Source organism: Lasioglossum baleicum, chromosome 7 (assembly GCF_051020765.1).
Source record: "Lasioglossum baleicum chromosome 7, iyLasBale1, whole genome shotgun sequence".
Lineage (NCBI taxonomy): Eukaryota > Metazoa > Arthropoda > Insecta > Hymenoptera > Halictidae > Lasioglossum > Lasioglossum baleicum.
The window spans coordinates 1,564,268-1,586,793 of NC_134935.1; the positions used below are offsets into that span (position 1 = coordinate 1,564,268).

Here is a 22,526-nt window from a genome sequence, read left to right on the forward strand (position 1 = left end):
CGCAAACCGTCTAGACCATTTGCACGCCAAATGTTTCATTGTGCGTGCCGATGGCCGCTACAGGGCGATTACTTAAAAATACTGAAGTTGAAAAGATACTGTTTTATGATAATTTATTAGAGTCTTCGTATTTTGGCTAAAGGCCTCAACACAGCAAAAATAATTTGCGTTATAATACTTACCACAACGAATATGTTAGATTTTTATCAAACATATATCTTGTCTATCGTAAAACTAGATTACTTGTTATTTATTATATTAGAAATAATGTGTAGAACGTAGAAAAATAAAAAAAAAGTGAAAAAAATGCCGACACGGGACGCGAACCCCGACCAACCTCGTGGTAGACATTCGCTCAACCCACTCGGCCGCGGACCGCTGTGACAAGAGGCTTTCACTCATTGAATATAACTTACATGTCGCATTTCAATATCGATTATCTCGAAAACGGCTGCCCATTCAAGAGAAAGCCAATGGGATAGTTCATGAGGATGTCTAAGCTATGTTCACACAAAATTTCGTTCAGATCTGGGTGTCTCGATACGCGGGGTCTCCTTGTTAGATCATTGCATGGCAGCACGCTTGCTCGCCAGTACACGACACGACGCAACGTGAAGCGACGCGACGAGGACGGTTCCCGCGTAAAACCCGCGACGGGTCCCGACAATTGCCGACAGGCGACGACTCGACCGAACGCACGCCACGCTTGAGCACGCTTGAGCTCAGTGCAGTGTGGCCAGATTCAAGTTGAAAAACGAACCTCATTCCCTCTCTCTCCAGGGTCTCCCCACCTTTATCCCCTTCCACTATCCTATTCCACCGTTCAGTCTCTATCGCGCACGTGCAACGTGTCTCCCATTGGCCTCACTCTATTCTCGTCGCGCAGTCGCGCAACGTGTTGCACATATTGCTCTGGTCATCAGAGAGGGGGTACTTGTATTCCCCTAGATTCCTTTTCGATTACCCCTGTCTGGTAACACTGGCCCAGTGTTCCGATATGGTCCAAGGTTTCTCACGCATGCGCGGTCAAAACAGTAACGTATCTATGATGACGAGGTAGTGGAGCCTTGCGCCCTGCGTCCTGAGACGGTTATATTGGCGCGAAAGTCCGAAACAATTTGTTCCGGACAAAAAAACTTCAGGACGTGTCCTACAAGTTACAAAATATACACAAATACACATGTTATACATTCATTTTTCGGAATCAAATCATACAAATCTTTCAAAATTTTGTGGGGTGCTCAAGGCACCCCATTTTATCGAGAATGTTACTTTACCGAAGCTGCAAGAGCCACCATCGCGTGAGAAATCTTGGACTATACAGGGTGTCCCAAAACTCGTGAAAATCCCGAAAGGGGGTGGTTCCTGAGACCATTCTAAGAGACATTTTTCTTTGCACCAATGTCAACTGCGGCTTTGTTTAGGAGTTATTAACGAAAAACACGGACCAATCAGAGCGCGCCCTGGCCGGGCGCGCCAAGCCGCGCCGGCAAGCGAGTGTCGCGGTACGCCGTGACATCGCATCGTGACGGCGCGGCGGCCCAGGGCGCGCTCTGATTGGTCCGTGTTTTTCGTTAATAACTCCTAAACAAAGCCGCAGTTGACTTTGGTGCAAAGGAAAATGTCTCTTAGAATGGTCTCAGGAACCACCCCCTTTCGGGATTTTCACGAGTTTTGGGACACCCTGTATAGGAACACTGCTTGAGCCCAGTCAGTAGCAGGGTTGCTATGTATATGCGCGGGCCGCCAGGCCCCTTACGTTTCCGTCCCTCGCCTAGATGCTCCGTAAAGCCTGCCTTTGCTTCTCCCACTCTTACCACTACCGCTGCCGCGTACCGCGTGGAGCATGCTATGTACCGACTCGGTATGCAGCAGCGGTAGTGGTAAGAGTGGGAGAAGCGAAGGCAGGCTTTACGGAGCATCTAGGCGAGGGACGGAAACGTAAGGGGCCTGGCGGATCGAAGGAATACAGTTTACCCCCTCTCTGATAACCAGACCAGTCTACGGCACGGGCATCGTGGTCTACGGCCTACGGTCTTAGCGAGGGACACTGGCAGGGCTTGAAACGGGCCCGGAAATAACTGTTTGAAACTGTTTCATTTCGGGCTTGATCGAAACAGTTATGAAGGACCGATATTCTGAATAACTGTTATGAAGGCCCGAAATTTTGGTTGATATCGGTTTCGATTACGGTCCTTCGTACATGGATATCGGTCCTAGCATAACGGTCTAAGACTGACTAAGACCGATATTTTTTCGGTCCTATATCGGTCTTCATATCGGTTCTAATACTTTGTTGCTCAGCCGATGCTTTAGGCACAGCGACTTCTAAGAGTCGGCCGATGCTTTGTAATCGGTGGCAAAGAGACCGGCACCTTATTGTCGATTGCCGACGCGACTGTTGACTCGACGTCATCGGTGAAGCTTTTGCGGGGATACCAATCAGAATGATTTCTGGTAAAACAAAACACATCCTCTTGGACACAAGACTCACCACTCTGCAAGCGAAAACCTAGAGCCTAGAGAGAAGCTCAGCAACTTTCGTAGTGGCAAGTGGCAATTTTCGTTTTATACACACACCATCTATTTTTAATATATATATATTAGTTAGTTACAAAGTGCAAGTGTTATTTTCAACGTCACCATCACCATTGTCTAAAACTAGCCCTCACGACATTAATTTGCCGTCGAGCGCACCGGTCATCACAGCCTCGATTTTTCTATGCAATCAAGTCGCGAGTTTGCTATCGCACAAAATTATTAATTACTTAAGTGTTAAACTATAACATAATGGGCAGAAAACAATGCGATATTGTACGTAAATATTTCACAAATAATAACAATAACATAGAGAAAATGCAGTGCACCATTGAAAACTGTTCTGCAGAAATTTCAGTATGTAGACAATATATTTCAATTTTTATATTTGTTTAAAAAAAAATTTTAAAGCTCTGACATTTCCTTAATTTTGTAAATTTAATATTTTAGAACCACTCCACAAATTTATTAAGGCACTTGGAAAACTATCACCCTAATAGCTTTACCATCGTTATGATGGAAAAAGAGGTACGAAAAAGATGTTGTGAAGAAGCTACAAGTAGTAAACATGATAACAAGAACAAGAGAGTAAAATTGGATGTAATGAATGCTTGTATAAGATTAATAACAATTCACGGCAGACCTTTTTCTTTAATGGATGACAAAGCATTCCGCGATATCATAAATATGATACCCAACAAAGAATTAATTAATTCACACAAAGTTCGAGAACAAGTAATGGTATGTACATAACAATAAACTATAAATTGTTAATTGGGCGAAGTTTCCGTTTACGTCCGTGCTCAGAATTGAATGAAATTTTGGGAATAGGTTCTTTTTTGACTAAAATAATGACTGTCAGAAGGTCTTTCTCTTTTGTAGGTAAAAATATAAGTATATAATTAAAATAAAATAAAATACTACTCCTGGATTTTCGTATCCCTGGTCGCCCCTCCACCCCCCCCCTACCACCTAATCTTAAGTAATTCTGATCGCATAATCTTCCCATTGTAGATATTCAATTAATTGGTTTAACTATTGGAATTTTGGAAACATTTCATATTAATCTCCAGAATATACATATTTGATATTTTCAACTAATTGCAAAAATGGTAAGGTAGGGACTGACATTGACATGGTAAAATATTTTTTTTCGAGTCGCCAAAAATCCTTCTGACAATCATTATTTTAGTCAGAAAGGAACCTATTTCCAAAATTTCATCCAATTCTGAGCACGGACGTAAACGGAAACACAGCCTAAATTATTTACTATCGTGCTACTTTCTTACAGATAAAAGCAAATACGATAAGACAAGAAATTAAAAACGAAATTAGTGGAAAATTGGTGTCCCTAAAAGTAGATGCCGCATCATGTATGGGGCGTTCATTTTTGGGGATAAATATTCAATTTATAGCCGCACAAAAAATTGAAATTCGGACCATAGGTGTGATAGAATTATTGGAAAGGCATACCGCTGAACATTTAAAATTTGTAATTATGCATACATGCAGCAAATTTAATGTTTCTAAGAAACAAATATATAGTGTAACAGTTGACAATGCTGCAAATATGCTGAAATGTATAAGAATCTTAAATGAAGAATGTGAATCTGATTCCGAAGGCGATGTAATAGAACAATCGCAAAACATTGATGTTTTATTACTTGATCCCGAAGGAGAAGGATGTGATGTAGCAATTTTTGATACAGTAAGGGAAACAGAATTTGTTATTACTACTATTAGATGTGCTGCCCACACATTACAACTTGCTATATGCGATTTTTTAAAGAGAAGAGAGATAGCTGAGATAATAGGAAAATGTAGGGAAATTGTTAAAAAATTGCGAACACCAATTTTAAAATCAACGTTATCTGCATTATGTAAAAAAAATGCAATTTTGGATTGTTCAACAAGGTGGAATTCAACTTTGGACATGTTGGAAAGACTGGTCGAAATAAAACAATTTTACACACAGATTGATGATGAAGAATTGAAGTTCTCAGACATAACGTGGAGTAAAATTATTGAATTAATTAAGGTTTTGACACCTGCCCGAATTGCGACTAAGAAATTACAACGCGAACATTTAACTCTTGGCGATCTTTATGAAATCTGGGAGAGATGTATCATAGAAACAAGTAAACACGAAAATGAATTCAATCTACCTATAATTAGTAACATGCAACATAGGAAAAAAAAATTATTTCAAAATGATACATTTTTATCAGCTATATTTTTGGACCCAAGATATAATGTTATATTATCTGATGAGGAAATAGGGAAAGCAAAAAATTGTATATTACTTACATTTCAAAGAATTAACAAAATGTGTAGTAATTTAGCAAGCACATCAAATCACGTTTCTACTTGTAACTTAAATGAAGCCACTGATACATATAATGAAGAGGAAGATGATTTTGAATTGTTACTGCAAGATGCGGCAGCGAAACGCATATCGAGCAACACATTGCAATGCTTAACAATTGAAAATGAACTTAATGAGTATTGCCAAGAACCTCGAGTTCCGAAGACGATGGATATTATCCAGTATTGGGAAGGAAAAAAAATTAATTTACCTAAATTATATAAGGTGGCCTGTGTAATTTTGACTGTTCCGCCAACTCAGGTTAGTGTGGAAAGACTATTTTCCGCACTAAAATTTAATTTATCTCCACACCGATCGAGCATGTCGTCGAATATTGTAGATGATATTTTATTAATTCGTTTGAACATGCCAAAGCTACATAACGAAAATTAAAATTACAATAAAAAAAGTAAAAGTAAAAACTAAAAAATGCTATGAACTATGTCTTTTTCTTTCCCATACGCTCTCCTTCTTTGCGTCGCAATTTTTGATAGTTCATTATTTTTTCTATGATTCTGTCATTGAAACAATTGGCTTGTGATAGCTAAAATATGATATAAATATTTGTGATTCAGTTTTGTCTAAATGTCTTGCAAATACTGCACCGAGAGTTGTTCCTGATCTTATTGTCGTTTCATTAGGATTATTTACCATTTCCAATCTTAATTTACTTCTAAACAGTACTAGACTGCAAGAAGTTTCACTTTTGCCGCGCGTGGTTTTTTTTGAAAAATTCAAAAGACTACGTATGTCATGTGGTAGGGCGTACCCTATATGCTTCGGGGTTGGGCCTTTCGAAAATTTCGTTATTTTTGCGGTAGGACGCACCGTTCTCGAGATACAGCCATTTTTTATTTAAGACTAGCTCGGCCTACCATCCCCACCACTTCCGTTACGCATTTTCGTATCGCGAATTCCGTGACGCGAATTAGGCCTACACCCTGCCAAAAGAAGTTTTACTTCAAAAATAGTCAATAATGTATACATTTATTGTTATAATAAAACAACTTTCAATTATGACCAAAATATAACCGTTTTTAATGTTGGTAGTTATTTTCGGACCCGTTTCAAGCCCTGATTGCTATAACTTGAAACTTAGAACTTACAATTAGAACCGATATGAGGACCGATATAGGACCGAAAAAATATCGGTCTTAGTCAGTCTTAGACCGTTATGCTAGGACCGATATCCATGTACGAAGGACCGTAATCGAAACCGATATCAACCAAAATTTCGGGCCTTCATAACAGTTATTCAGAATATCGGTCCTTCATAACTGTTTCAAGGACCGAAACCGATATCATAACTGTTTTCAAGCCCTGGACACTGGAATGCGCTCATGGTGCTGCTGGAATGGGATAGTGGAAGGGGAAAAGGAGGAGAGAGAATGGCATCCTTTTGGATGCCATCTGGCTGCACTGCTTGAGCCCCACATGATGCAGCAAAAGAATGCAACCTCACAAATGAGTTATTTCTTCCATTCTACTTAACAGAAAATTACGAGAAAATTCATGAACATTCAATCTGATAGCACACACCACTGTCGATTTATTCGAATTTTTTAACTGTAAAATCGATTTTTAGAAAATTCCAAAATCTTAAAATCCCTGATTTTATATTGAGGTCGTCAGATGACCACGTTTATATTATTGTGGATTTGTTTTATATAAATTCAGTAGAGTGAGGTATCACATCGAAAGCAATCTGCTTAAATTTTTCAGACATTTTTATGAGATGCATGGTAGATGATAAATTAAAAAAACGACTTACTTCGATGTTTCTTTTGAACGTTCACATTAACAAACATTCGTGAAATTTCTATGATATTATGACCATATTATCTGACGGATTTTGACATACAAGGAAAGTACCTTCTAGCCAGATTAATTTTCCCCTTAGGTTGGTTTTCATAATAGTTTACGAAAGTATAAATCTGTATAGAGATCAAAAGCCTAATTAAAACGTTTCTCACTAGATTGTACAGTCAGATTTCGCTGTTCTCCCTGTTGACGTCTTCGTACTTAAATCATAACTTTTTAGAAGAAGCATCTCAAGATGTTAGAACTGTGATATGTTAACTTAACAATTCGCAGACACATTATCAGTGTACTAACTGCAATGCTTGCAATTACATTTGTAGTTCGTACAAATATATACAGGGTGTCCTAGACCACCCGTCCACCCCAATTAAAATGGTGGAGAGTGATTTTTATTAAAAACTAAAAAAATTTAGTAACTAATTCAAGTACACTCTATCGAATGGTGGTAGTTGCAATTTCCGGTACTAACTGAAAATAGGATTTTCAGCTTGGACCTGGTATTTTTTATTGCATATTCAGATTTTGTACAGAAAAAAATAAAAATTTTGTCTCAGTTGTTTCTCGGACGTGGATGGCTGGTCTAAAAAAGGCACACTATACAATAATTATATCTTAACATCGAACTTTATTAAATCTTTAATTATTTACATATCAAAATATTATTATATTAAATTCTATCCTGTTTCATTTTTTCATTTTTTGTTGTAAAGCAAGCATTCCAAGAAACAATACCTCTTTCTCCATATTTTTTAATTGAATGAATAATTTCGCTTTCTCTTCTTTCATTTCATCTTTATTTTCATTAGTTGCTTCAGACCTCATTTTTTTAGATTTATCATTGATTTTTAACTTAATATCTTTAATTTGTTGTGTAATCGTCTCTTTTCTTTCGTATAAATGTTTATTGATTTCTTGTTCTTTTTATTTTTTAATTTTGTTTCTCTCTTTCTGCAAGCTAATAGAAGACTAATTATACAGATATTTAGTTAAATAATTTGCCTTTAAGTGCAGAAGCAACGAGTTGATGGTTTGGTACGTGTTTGTATCAGATGGTATAATAACCCGATGTCTTTCAGGACAATTAACTGACCACAGTTAACTTTAAAAACCGAATTACTTTCCTGTTACTATGAATCTTCTAAAAATTAACTAATAATATCTTTTTATAGTTCTGATAGCCATTGTAAACTATATGTATTTATAATCGCTAGACTGCGGATTTGATGCATCTATGACAAAAATGGATAGATGTAATTTAGAACAGCAAAAACATTGGAAGAATTTCAAGTGACTGTTATATTATTACGAACCTACGAAACATATTAAGAAACAGATTGTTGTATTTGAGCTCAGTTTGTTGCAATTCAGGTGGAATGCTTTTATTTCGCATAAAGAACACTATTAGCGTATCAGGAATAAAATGGATTGTAGTGACTCATTTGGTGTATCGAACAATAAAGGATTAAACATTTAGACAAGAAACTGTCACAGTCCACAATGATTAATATCACCACTTTAACTTTGGTGTATCGCTCTATTCATTTTCTAATTGTGTACTTAAATGATATTATCGATTACTTTCGAAGTATCATTTGATCGCTTGACGTCACACATGCAGTAGTTTCTTGAGCGTATTACTTACAAAACATTCAAAATTTGTCATTTCCGCTGTGTAGGATATTTGTAAAAAAAATGGTTGATCGTTGCTTACGCTTTCAAAATTGATATTTAAGAATCGGTTTTAGTTAAGCGAATATATTATCTCGGTTTGTCGAGATATTGTTTATTCAAAAATTCACAGTTTTTGTACTATATTATTAACTTCCCGATTTTATAGGGAAGTTATTGTAATGACCCCGAAAATCGAAAATCGATTTTTTAGCAGATCTTCACGTTTCATGGTCATTGGAGTCATTTTAGACTATTTTTATCAAAATGTTCGTATGTGTGTGTGTGTATGTGCGTATGTCTGTTTCTATGGTATCAAATTTTTCGTTAACGTTTTTGAAAAAGTAACAACGCGATCAGAATGATGAATGATGCAATCAATGTGCCCCGTCGTAACTTAGAGCTGATTAGATTATGGTCCATTTTGGTCCAGTAGTTTTTTAGTTTTTTTATTCGTTGAAAACATTTTTTTCGTATCATCAGAAATATTTGAGAAATTTTGTTAACAATGCTCACAGTGCATACTACGGTTTCTGTGACTCGGCGAGCTGTTTTTACCGCCTTTGTCAACTTTGGTCCCCACTCTTGTCGAATTTTTCGTGCTATTCGCAAGCGTGGGACCTTCCTACGCGAAAGGCGATTCCTAATTTTCCACAAATTTGGTACACTTTGCAACCCCGTGTCTGCTATAGAAAGAATAATAGCTCGATGCTACAACGAAACAGACAGTATCTACACTGATAAACAATAACTGTGTAAATTATATAATTCGATAAACTATAATATAAACTGTAAACCATACGCGTGTAAGTTTAAAATGACGCGTTCAGAGCGTAGCATTAGAGCGCGTAGTTACTTCGAACGTCTGCTTGTTAAAAGTTAAAATAGACGTAGAATTATAAACGGCAGGAACCGGCAGCTAAAATTTACATGTTTATATGTTGAAGGTCTAAGCTTTCAGAAAAATCAAGTCTGAATGCTAACGTTTTTTTTAAAACTCTACCTAAAGTTTACATTGCACTTTTTATATCCTTGGTATAGTGATTGAAATATGCTTATATTGCCATTAAATAACTGAAATATACCTGCTCACACATACGAAAATATAGTAGAAATTTTCATTTCAGCATTGTGTAAGGAATAATTAAGCTATTTAGTTGCTCCTCCAATTTCATAATTTTCAACTTCAAACGCTATATCTGCTCGGAAAGTTATCCGAAAGACCTAATATTTTGAATTTCGAGGTTTCAAAGTGTTATTGTTTGAAAGAAGAAAAAATTTTGTTGAAATTTGAAAGTCGAAACATTGAATTTTGGCCACAAAAGAGCGGGCTCCGGAACTACTGTGCGTCGCACGGCTGTACTAGTACCACGTGCTCGTACTTTTATAATCGCACATTTTAGATTTTTAAGCCAGGTGGCTGTATATATAAAATAAGTTGTGCATTCTAAATAAATATTATATTACGTGTACTACACATACTTTCATAGAATGTAAATACAATGACAAATATTTCTAACTATTTACTAATACGAACTATCTAAATCTAACTAATTGCAGGTTCGAAACATTCTGTAAATTAATTTTTGTTTAAGTTAATTGAGAAATATCACATCTTATCCATATCTAGATATTCAGTTGAAGTTTATCATTTAATGTGGTATTGTAAAGTTAGGCTTGATAAATGCATAAATAATTCTGATGTAGATAAAATCACGATGTTTATTCAATAAATAAACAGGTCATAGCGACTAACATTTTATTTTGTCTACTAAAGCTAATGGCGCAAGAGATAAAGGTAATGTGATTGGCATTCCTTTAAATTCGCTTAGAAAAATACATACTGGGTGTCTAAAAAATATTGTACTTCCTCGAAAGGGGTGATTCTTGAAGTAATTTTAATTTGATTTAACTTGAACTCTACATTCTCCAGTGAGATTAGCGATAATGAGGATATGATCCGAAGAGAACAGTGTGTTCATTGCGTTGAAAGAAAACCGATTCGCAGGTTGCGCGTGTTCTTCGATGCGAGATGGAGCGAGTAACAGTACTTGGACGGTCAGATTATTCGCATACTGTCCGGACTGGTAACGCAGACCGTTACTAGAATACTGAAAGCCCGACGAATCACGAATCGCGACTCCTCGGACATAAGCTATAAACGAGAGAAGATCAAGTCGGCTAATTAATCAATTTACTTGTGTACAGCGTGTAACAAAATTTAGTGTCATGGTTTTGGCAGATGGTTCCACACCTTTGGCTCGGTGGAGATTTGTTAAAAAAAATTGCCGCAAAATTTACTTTGATCCTGGAATTCAAGGTCAAATCTCTTTTTATGCTTGTATCGCATTCTACTCGTCATGGAGGGGGACCAAACGTAACCTAACCTAATCTAACCTACAGTTCCTTTGACAAGTTCGGTCCTCATGGTGAGTAGAATACGATACAAGCATAAAAAGATTTGACCTTGAATTTCAAGCCAAAACCATGATACTAAATTTTTTTACACACTGTACAGTGGAACACGTGGTAATTTCACTGTCGCGTAAATACACTGCAGAATATCCGAGAAGAAAAGAGCAAACGCCACGTGAATGAATTTTCATTCATTTTCGCAAGAACATAAAATTCCTAAACAACTTGTCATCGTAATATCACACCACTGAAAATAAAACGATTTTAAGCATTCCAATATGTACAATGTCCACATGCAGAAAACTTCTCTCTATTAAAATCACGTGTTAATGCAATTGAGAAGTAACATCAAAACTAGAGGGTTATTGTTGCTCGCTCGCTTCGCTCGTTCGCGAGTAAGCGAGACTCTTGCAAGAGTGTTAGTGGTACGCATGGCTAGTAGGGCCTGCAGCTATTAATGTTTTTTATTTCGTGTGTGACTCTCCAAGAGCCACACAAAGAACTTCCCGATTCGTTAGTTGCAGTATATTATTATCATTATTAAGTGTACGTTTTAAGAAGATTATACGTTTTGAGGGAAATTCAATAGTTTTCTACTTATCAAAATGTTTGCTATATGGCGTCGCATCAAACCAACATCGTAGGCTCGTTGCTCGCTTGGTTCCTTGTTATAGCATACTAATGTTGCAAAATAAATTGTCTTAATTAGTTTTTCGCAAACGATACAACTCCTCATTATCCGGGTTTGCAGTATTGATCTTGGTTTTCTTCGATACTGTTAATTTAAATTGTCCCAACATATATAAACTGCTCAATTTTTAAACTCTGCTCAGTTCTACATACAACATTTGTAAAGTTCATTTTTCTGATGTTTTAAAATTCTAACATACTTTCTCGTATGTTTGTCCCTGACTTTTATGAATCGTAATCGCTTCAGCAGGAACCACTGGAAATTGACTACGTGTGATTTGATATTTTGCCTCTTTCGACATATTTACTTGATTCGATATTTTTATTATTGGTGTTAAATTTTGATCAATATTTGCATTTTTCATATAATCACGATAACGAGTTCTTACTTTCTCTCCTACTCTGGCCAATCGAAAATCTAACCACAATATAGACGGAATTTTAGTATTTTCTTGAAAAGTAATAAATTTTAATATTCCGCATGTGTGTGCTCCATTAACCAATCCGTTTTCAACATTAATGTTATTAATAATTATCATATAGTTTATATTAATTTTCAATTTAATCTCAGTCAATAATTCGTTTTAAACTGATTGTTTTTTTAAAAATTGTAATATAAATTTTTTTTGTACTTTCATCGATATTCTTTGAAAATGTATTCTTGGAAGTAGAGATGATTAACTCACTCTTGCATTGGGATAATTTTCGATTATTGTAAGCGGAAACATTAGCATAAGGTACAAAAAAAAATTTTTTTTTAAATTAAAAAAATTTATTTTTTAATTTTGAAAAAATGAAAAAAAAAATTTTTTGTGTAATTACGTTTGTTTCTTCGGTGTTTTTTTATTTTATTTCGGTTTTTTATTTAGTTGATCAGTATTCACTTTTCTACAAACTTCAATATAAAAAATTAAAGAAAAAAATTTCTTTTTATAAAAGAATGAAGATTACCTAATTTTTTTAACTATTAACATATATTTTTTACTTCATAATATTCCAACTGGTATCAAGACGAATCCAACGACCTAATATTATATAACGATATAATATAACATTAAACCTTGAAATAACGCTACAATAGTTTTGGCCACAAAAAGCGGCGGGCTCTGGGACCACTCTGTGAACCCTTCCAGAAAATTATGGGTACAATTCCGAATTCATTTAACGAATCTTCGGGCAACTTCAACATTTCAAACACGTCACTCCGGCCAAAGCCACCTTTTTATCACTCTTTTAAACGAAATTGAAATAATTAATTTTATATTTTTCTACATCCCAAGCCAATTTGATACACTCATATGAACGCTGACATCAATTCTGAAATTTAACTAAACAATCGTGCCACTCATATAATTAATGTATGTATTAAGTTATAATTAGACCACGGTATTTTTCGTATTTATAGAATTTTGTTACGAGACAGGGCCGCGAGCACACGAGTGGCTGGAGAAGGGTTGTTACCATAAGAATATGGTATTAATTTGTTAGTTAAGGTGCGCGGACGAACCCAATGCGGAATTGAGAGCCGCTTGGTTGGATAAAGGTCTTTGCACGCTAAACCGCACCACACCAGCACCGCACCAGCGTTTTCAGTGGCGCTCACCACTATAACTATAACGGTCTGGGTTAGGTCGTTCGACGAGTTACGGCGGGGCGCGGCGAACGGCCGCACTACTGGTGAGCGCCAGTGAAAACGCTGGTGCGGTGCTGGTGTGGTGCGGTCTAGTGTGCAAAGACCTTAAATCGCTGTTTGGACGATTGGAATGTCGCGAACGAACCTGATGCGAAATCAGGGATCTTTAGTATCGTTAGTGGGCCTCGTAACTCGTGACTAGTATAATTTAATTGATAGAATCCGAGCGGTAAGATTGTATCGCGTGGGGACGTTCAATTACTTTATTAGGATTTTGGGACGATAATTATGGGTTAAGTGTCATTTGCACGAAAAAATTTACTAAAATTATTAAAATATTATTACCTAAAGATGCACAATGTTAACGCACATGCAATGCGGAGTCTCGGAGTAACTTACGAGAATGCCAGATAGATTTATGCCGAAGCAAATGCGGAATCTATGCGAATCTCGGATCGCGATAACTCGCTCGCCTGAACTTGGCCGATTCTTTCCGAACCCACCCGACGAAGTCGAGTCACCCTCCCACAGCCCGAAACTCTCCCGTAAATCCCTTTGTCCACGACTGTATGCTACTCTTGAAACCATAAAACTTTCATTCCATCTAGTTTTTTGCATATACCAAATAGTTGACGGGCAATTTGGGTGGCATAATTAGCTGAATCACCCTGTATGATACATGTAGTGTTGCGCGAGGAGTGTAGTAAATGCTTCTGCCGGACCGCTTCGCAAGACCGAGGAAAAGCGGTCGTCGGGTGAGATCGAAGCCGCGGGCGTGCGCGACTCAAAGAGACATTTCGCAACTCGCAATTAAATTGCTGAAACCGGCGGCAGAGAAAAAAGAACGCGTTTCCTTTGGGTTTCCGAAGGCGCGGATGCACCGGGACAGGATATTGCTGGTAATGCGTCGCGACATTCCAGCGACCGGCGCGCGGCGCGGCGCGGCGTTTCATTGGTTCCGCTTGTCTCTGATCGGCACGCGGTCATTCATTCAGTGAGAAATCAACCGCGGAATACATATCAAGTTTCCCAACGAGCGAGAACCTTGCAACACAATATCGCGGCGGTAGTAAGAGCAACAGATAGTGCTGTTGGGAGACCGATTCAAGTGCCATTTCAACCTTTTTAATGCTGCGACTATCAGACTGGCCAAAACAACGACTTTCAGGTTTCTTAACTCTTTCCGATCCTACGTCGAGCCAGACCGGACATTAGCTTTTGCACCAATGGTTCCACACTACACTGATTTATTAATGCTACAATTTCATAGTATGTAGAACCCAATACAACTGATCAGGGAAGTCTGGAATGGGGAGGGATTCCCAAAAGAATGGAGGAAAGGCAGTACAGAGGAAGTGAGCAACTATAGAGGGATCACTCTACTAGATACTTCAAATAAAATATACGCGGGGGTGTTAAATCAGAGGATAACGGAAAACATGGAAGAGATGTAAACAGGGTTCCGAAAAAATAGAGGAACTATGGACAACGTGTTCATACCGCAACACGTTGTATAGAGGAAAGTAAGGGAAAGGGAAGGAAAATTTACGCTTTCTTCATGGATCTAAAGGCGGCTTTTGACAACGTGGACTGAGAGAAGCTGTGGGAAGGGATGGAAAGAAGCGGAATAAAGAATGGGCTAATCGAGAGAGCAAAGGAAATATACGAAGAGGTGATAAATGTAGTTAGGGTGAGAGGAACGGAATCGAAGGAATTTTGGACTAGGAAGGGCGTCAGGGAGGGGTGTGTGCTGCTGAGTCCCACCTTGTTTTCGATTTTTCTATTAGACCTGGAAACAGAGATGGAGAAATTGCAGGTAGGTGGATCAAGAGTGGAGAAGGAGAAATTTTTTACACTAAGGTATGCGGATGACGTGGTAATGATTGCGGAGAGAGAAGAAGATATGAAGATGATGCTAAAAAGGCTGAAAATATGCCTAAGAAGGAAAATCTAGAACTAAATGCAGAAAAATCAAAAATGATGTTGTTTGGTAAAGATAGGGGGAGCAAGAAGAAGAGGGAGTGGAAATGGGGGGAAGAAGAAATTGAGGAAGTGCAAGAATTTAAGTATCGGGGGGGGGGGTGAAACTACAGAGAAATGGAGCGAGAGTAGCAAATATGGTACTACGGCAAGTATGGGGCATAGGAGAAAGATTATTTAGGGATGGATATAAGAAAAAATGCATAATGCAATAATGATATATGGGGCAGAAATATTTGGATGGAAGGAAACGGGGGAACTGGAGAGAGTACAAACGAAATACGTTAAATGGTGCATGAAACTAGGTAGAACAACGCCAGATTACATGGTATGGGGGGAAACCATGAGAGAGAAGGTACGAATTAGACCAGGAGAGAAAGCGTTAAGATTTGAGGGAAGTGTGGAGAGATCGGAGGGAAGAGTTTTGGTAAAGGTATGCCTGAGGGAAAGAGGAAAGGTGTGGGAGATAACAAGAAATAGCAAAGAGAGGACGGAGTACCTGAACAGTAAGGGATACAGGGATACAGTCAACCAGGAATAGAAAGAGAAAGAAGGGGAGGAAAAGAAACTATAGAAATTATCGAGACTCTGAAGGAGAGGGATAAGCAAACTCAGGGACTGTGGCAATACAGTAAAATAATGGCATCTAGGTTCTGTGATAGATATAAATACTAAATACTAAATATACAGGGTGTTTACCTACAGGTGGGAGAAAATTTAAGGGGTGGTTCTCGACGATAATATAGGACGAAAATGAAGAATAAAAAAATTGCGATTTCGACTTCGTTATTTAGTTATTAACAATTAAAAATCCGCCTAAAATGCTGCAACACATCTAACAAAAGTATACGTTGCGTACGTCACACAGGCGCGCGACAGTCTCGTATCAAGTGACAAACGCATGCATACCTTGGTTCTTATTTGGGGCCCCAGCGAGGTGAAAATGTTTAAATAATCGTTGGATGACACTGAACCTACCTACTCGTTAAAATCCACAAGGGCATTTCTAATATCCGCCCTATGGAATTATCGAGTAGAAGGGGTCAATGCCCTTTCACTTTTAAATTCTTCTTACACATATCCACAAATCCTTATCCTGCACTATAATTGTTCATAACACCGTACTTATACTGGAATAAACGCTCTAGCACAATTTACAATATCATACACACACACTACGAGTTTACAGAGAGTGTACAAGTTTACTGAGGGGAATGATGAGAATGTAAAGAACTGGTAATCCTTTAATGTTGAAACACTGCACTTTATTGAACTTGATTTACGTCGCGAGACTCGCTCACAGACGGAACGGCCATCTTGAGGTCGTGTGATCTCTGGGAACGGAAATCTTCGACACGTGCGAGAAGAATTGTGCGTACAAGCTAGCATCCGTATGCACACCAGCACTCTGATTCAAGACAACTGATGTGATCAATGGCACACACATGAGATATTTGGCGGTCACAGACAGAATGAGAAAGAATCGCGATGTTCGCGGAAACGGGACACACAATGTATTGGCATAGTAACGCGCGATGTTTGGGCGGGCGTTTGCTGTAAATCGGCGGGCGTTTGCTGTTGTAGATCGGCATTTGTTTTATCGATCGGGCCCAGGCATTGACCTCATCAGCTGTCTTGAATCAGTGTGCATACGGATGCTAGCTTGTACAGACGATTCTTCTCGCACGCGTCGAAGATTTCTGTTCCCAGAGATCACACGACCTCAAGATGTCCGTTCCGTCTGTGAGCGAGTCTCGCGACGTAAATCAAGTCCAATAAAGTGCAGTGTTTCAACATTAAAGGATTACCAGTTCTTTACATTCTCATCATTCCCCTCAGTAAACTTGTGTGTATGATATTGTAAATTGTGCTAGAGCGTTTATTCCAGTATAAGTACGATGTTATGAACAATTATAGTGCAGGATAAGGATTTGTGGATATGTGTAAGAAGAATTTAAAAGTGAAAGGGCATTGACCCCTTCTACTCGATAATTCCATAGGGCGGATATTAGAAATGCCCTTGTGGATTTTAACGAGTAGGTAGGTTCAGTGTCATCCAACGATTATTTAAACATTTTCACCTCGCTGGGGCCCCAAATGAGAACCAAGGTATGCATGCGTTTGTCACTTGATACGAGACTGTCGCGCGCCTGTGTGACGTACGCAACGTATACTTTTGTTAGAAGTGTTGCAGCATTTTAGGCGGATTTTTAATTGTTAATAACTAAATAACGAAGCCTAAATCGCAATTTTTTTATTCTTCATTTTCGTCTAATATTATCGTCGAGAACCACCCCTTAAATTTTCTCCTACCTGTAGGTAAACACCCTGTATATACGAAGTAAGGGTAGCAAGGTACCTAGAGGAGAAAGGAGAAGGAGACAGTCAGAGCCTGATGGCTAAAGTAAGATGTGGAAATATGGAAGAAGGGAATAAATATTAGAGAAAGGAGGAAGAGAGAATGTGCATGATATGCAAGAGACACCTGGGGAAGCTAAAGCGTCTGGCAGAGGACTGTGAAGGTGGAGAGATAATAAATATAAGTATAGAAAAAAAGAGTACAAGATAAAACAGTGGGAGAAATAGTAGACTGGCTCAGGAGTACATATCGAGAAATAACGGAAAGAAATAATTAATCAAAAGGAGAGAGGGAGAGGCAATATTAGATGTAAGACATTAGGATTAATATCGATTATAGACAATAAGATGAAAAATAAAAAGGTTTTGTAATTGGATTAGTAGTGGCGAGAATTAGTCGAGCCGAGATCGATTACTATAGTGGAGGAGATATTTTTTCTGGCGTTCAACGTGTACAATGTACAACCTCCTTTTGCGACTATAGAAGAACTACTCTACTGCAAATCACATCATGAATCACCCCTTTCAACGGAGTAGAATATTTTTTGGACATCCAGTATAATGGCATACTTGATCCCGCTGCAATGTAGCTGGAAATTAGAAATGCGATTGAATACGGCGGTAATGGCCGAGTAATTAAATAGCGATCGCCGAAATCTGGGATTGCGAGAATCAGATTGCCGTCAGAAATTCACACGGACCATTCAGAACAAACCTAACGAACAATTTCACTGTTTCCCGTCGTTAGAAAGCAATGGACTTTTTAGTCGCTAACGATCTTTTCCGTGAGCGTTTTCTGCTCTGTATTTCAAAGCATCTATCCTGCAGTTAATCACTGTTTTTACCGCAACGTGACCGAGGCGTGGCTTCGCAAATCCGGTAACATTTCTTTAACAACGTTTTTGGGGGTACTCGATCCTTCCCTTGATCTTTAGTAACGATAACAATCACCTGTTTGCCGTGCTACGAACACAGTTACAGCAATATAACCACACTGCTTCCACACTTGTCGTGTCCTGCGAGAACTGTTGGCCAACTTTAAGTGAATTTTTCTGGTACAACCCTAATGGTCCACGTTACTGTTACGTTACAATTTACGACTGGTAAATACTTGATCGTGTCTAGCAAAGATTGCCAGTCGACTAGTAGGGTTTCATCGACACTTCCATGCGTCCTCGTATAGAATGGAGAAAAATATTCTACAAGGATCAACAATAAATTTCCTTAGACGGTTCTTTTAAATGGAACCATAGACATGTATTTGTTCCCCATATTACGACTGCATTTATTGAAACGAATTCAATGAAACACGCTAGAAACGTAATCTGAAATTGTAATATAATTTCGTTGTCCAAAATTTGTACTTACTACAAGTATTATATGTCCGGATCAAATATTTTGAATAATGAAGATCCATGTTCGGCCCGATTAAAAAGGCACGATCGATGTTGGATTTCTAGTCTTTACCGAACCCGCAATTTGCAGCAAAACAAAACGATCAATGAGCGCTAATACGATATAAAAGATAAAATTTCTACTCACGATAACACTATTTCTGCATGAAATAAATGATTAATTCTGCTGTCTAATCATAGTAATCGATATTACTTGGAAGGAATTTAATATTGTGTTGCAATTAATTGTTAGAGAATTTATTTGTCTTTTACTTAAAAAAGCCATTCAATTTGGCTGTGTTTCCGTTTACGTACGTGCTCAGAATTGTATGAAATTTTCGGAATAGGTTCTTTTTTCACTAAAATGATGATTGTCAGAAGGATTTTTTAAACAGAAACTTCGTCTTAAATTTAATAATCACAACTTACTCTTTTGCTTCTGTCACATTCGTAGACTATCAAAAACATTTGGGTTATTGACTGTTTGTGTGGCTTGTGTACACTTGTTTCTAAACAGTGTTTTCATTTCTAAACACAATGACCGATAAGAAAAGTTTTCAAAGATAATTCGTCCTAACATTCGATTTCATTCTTTTCATTTCCCTCAACCGATAAAAACACTCCTTCCAATTAGGAATTCTTTCCGAATGATTCCTTTTCCGCGTAATGGGACAATAGCAATACATGCGGTATGTATTATTCAGTTGTGACGCACATAAATTCATTCGGTTGTAAATATGAATATACCTTAACTTTCACGATCTAGTGTGATTCGATCTCAATGTAACTACAGATAACTCTGTGATTAAGTAAAAAGATCTTGTAGTCAACTATTTCATAATAGATTGATTCTATGCTTCCGAATAATGCATATTACACCTCGTAAACGTAGAAATAGGACTTTTGAGGGCAATCGCGGCCTAGATCGATCTTTTATCTAGCGCTTTTCACTACTGAAAACCACCATTTTCGTATTATGGAGGAATGAGAACGCGCATTCCGCACCCTTACAATCCCGGAAAAACGAGTCTACCCCTTTACCTCGTTTCCACATGCACTGATGATAACACAGTAGGTACTTATCTACTTATCTACTAAGATTTTCGGCAATAAATCGTAAAAATCTGCAATTTTGACCATCTATAAATGTTTGTAGCTCATTGCAACGTCGATCGATTTTGACGAAATTTTCTGAATATGTTTAATTGACACAGATCTACCAAAAAAAAACGTATCTTTTAAATTTTCAATTATAGGCCCACATAAAAAAGTTAAAAATTCAACTTTTAGTATTTTTTCAACAATTCCGATCAATTGCAAATTTTGAAAAAATTTCTTTTCACATCCTTTAGTAAACTAATTGCTCTAGCTTCCCAAAAAAATTCAAATCCTATAGTACAATATTAAAAAAGTTATCGTCTTCTTTAGAGCGGTCTTAAAGTTTTGTCCGCTACTACTGTATGTTACAATCTCGTGGATTGACGGCACGGACGAAAAGTATGAATTTTCTCACAAAGCGCCGAGGTAACAAAAACCAAAATGTTTCGATTGCCGAACGGTCCACCAACAACAAACAAGAACTCGCAATTTATTCGTCACGAAATACGTGGAAGCGACAATAACTGAAATGAGACTTGCTTTCTATCGGGTCATAGAGTCACTAAATTGTGTTTCGAGGATTACAGTAATACAGGAATACAGTAATTCTTCTATAGTCGCAAAGAGGTCGTACACGTTAAAGGCAAAAAAAATATCCCCTCCACCGTAGTAGTCTGATCTCGGCTCGGGTATATCGGTGTGAACCACTACTGATCCAATTACAAAACTTCTTTATGTTTCATTCCTTTTTTATGGGACTTGCACCAACTTATTCGTGGCTTTTTTCTGATTAAAAATGGCACCTAAACACGATATAATTTCAACTGTATTTAGTGGTCTAATTGACGATGAATGTTTCGGGCGCGAGGAACGACAGCGTATGGGAAGGAAAGAGAAGCGGAGAGTTGTTAGCCGCGCGCGGTCTGGTCTCTCTTTACACGCACTGTCCTTTTCTACGTTCGGCTCGGTCTTTGAACGAACCTCCCCAAGGCTTTTGTCACTATACAGGATTTACATGTAAAGACGACGCAACGCGACGGTTCCTACACGTGAGCCTAGTTTTGAAAAAGTGTGTCGGACGTCAGATGAATTGCGAAATTCCTTGGCCCCGGAAAAGAAAATCGAGCAAATTACGTCCCAGGAACGAAACGGTTTGTTTCATTGCGCGTCGTGTGAACCGTCGCGACGCGAGGACAAAGGAAAACCGAACGCGACGGGAGAGAGAGAGAGAGAGAGAGAGAGAGAGAGAGAGAGAGAGAGAGAGAGAGAGAGAGAGAGAGAGAGAGAACATAGAAACCCACCGAAGAAAAACCTTGTGACACAATAACGAGGAAACGCGAGGATCGTCGTGCTAATTACTGGCTTCAGAAAAAGGAAAAAAATATGAGCCATACCGGGCCTTAACCCGAGCCTGAGCCAGAGCCAGAGCTTGAGTCGGTATGGGTGTACTATATAGAGCATAGAGTAGAGAGTATATGTACATAGTGTATAGCAATCGCGCGTTCCTCCGTAACTGTGAATCAGAACGTCTTCTCCTTCTCCTTCTCCCGTAATTGACGCACGCGACTCTCTCTCTCTCTTTCTCGACACCGCACCGGCCGGTAGTCGTTGACATTACGCAAACCTTTTCGCGATTTGATTCACGATCTTTCTCGTTGATCCTTACTTCGTTGATCCTTCCTACTTCTCTCTGTTTCACTTCATTACGACACTACTATGCGGATTCTACAGGCTGGTGGTGGTTAACTCGTGGTACAACCGGAAAGGGGGAAAGTTAACAAGTACTCTGTTTTGTTGTATATTCTTGAGGAGCCGGTCCTACAATAAATACTAATCTCAAACGATTTGCTCGAAAACAAAGGCTCGTATGAAACATTTTATTCTACATTTTTTACTTATTTTTTATGTATCATAGAATCAGCCCCTTACTGGACGCGCCATAATCGAGATTTTCAAGAACTCATTTAGATTTACCATTCTGTTGTTTGCATCTTTTCAATCCACTTATTTGTTAATAATTAGTAATTATAGTTAATTATTATTAAATTTGTATTTTACATACAATTTATATATAAATTTTTTAATATATGAATATTATTAATAGAAAGTTATCAAATGTTAGATATCACTTTTGATTTGACTAACAATACGTAGATTAATTTTCGCCGTTGCCCGAGATTTCGCGCATATTTCGTTTTCGCAGTACGCATGGTAAGCCAATGGTAAGTTGTATGTACTTGAATATCGTTTCGAGCTAGCGAATTGGGTGATTGCACGCGAAGTAGCAGAAAATCAATGAATTTTTATCGATCTAGCGAGAGAGAGAGAGAGAGGGAGGCGGGTGGGGGGGGGGTAATCGGGCTAGTCCGAATGCAGCCGCAATTATGCCACCGGTCCCCTGGCGGAAGTTAAGAAGCGGTTCCGGAAATGAGAGCTCCGACGTTCCGGCTAAACTCAGTTTCCCTCGACCTTCCTGGGATGTGGGTTAGCGACTAGTGGCTTGGATCGTGCTCTACGACAATTTCGTTCGTTGTAAATTTCCCTTCAGTTTTACATTCTGAATTGT

At 38.2% G+C, this 22,526-nt stretch overlaps 2 protein-coding genes and 2 long non-coding RNA genes across 12 annotated transcripts in view; 2 read left to right on the top strand and 2 right to left on the bottom strand.

Annotated features, from left to right (window-relative positions):
• Positions 1-22,526, bottom strand: part of LOC143210603 (uncharacterized) — a 226,339-nt gene that overhangs the window by 120,099 nt on the left and 83,714 nt on the right. The gene's annotated exons all lie outside the window — the stretch shown is intronic.
• Rab3gap1 (RAB3 GTPase activating protein subunit 1) overlaps positions 1-22,526 on the top strand; it is a 147,630-nt gene that overhangs the window by 60,157 nt on the left and 64,947 nt on the right. The window lies entirely within an intron of this gene.
• Haf (leucine-rich repeat and fibronectin type-III domain-containing protein hattifattener) overlaps positions 1-22,526 on the bottom strand; it is an 88,327-nt gene that overhangs the window by 51,541 nt on the left and 14,260 nt on the right. The gene's annotated exons all lie outside the window — the stretch shown is intronic.
• Positions 1,914-21,248, top strand: LOC143210601 (uncharacterized). The gene is made up of 2 exons (XR_013009299.1): positions 1,914-3,279; positions 3,830-21,248. It is a non-coding gene; the product is annotated as an uncharacterized LOC143210601 (long non-coding RNA).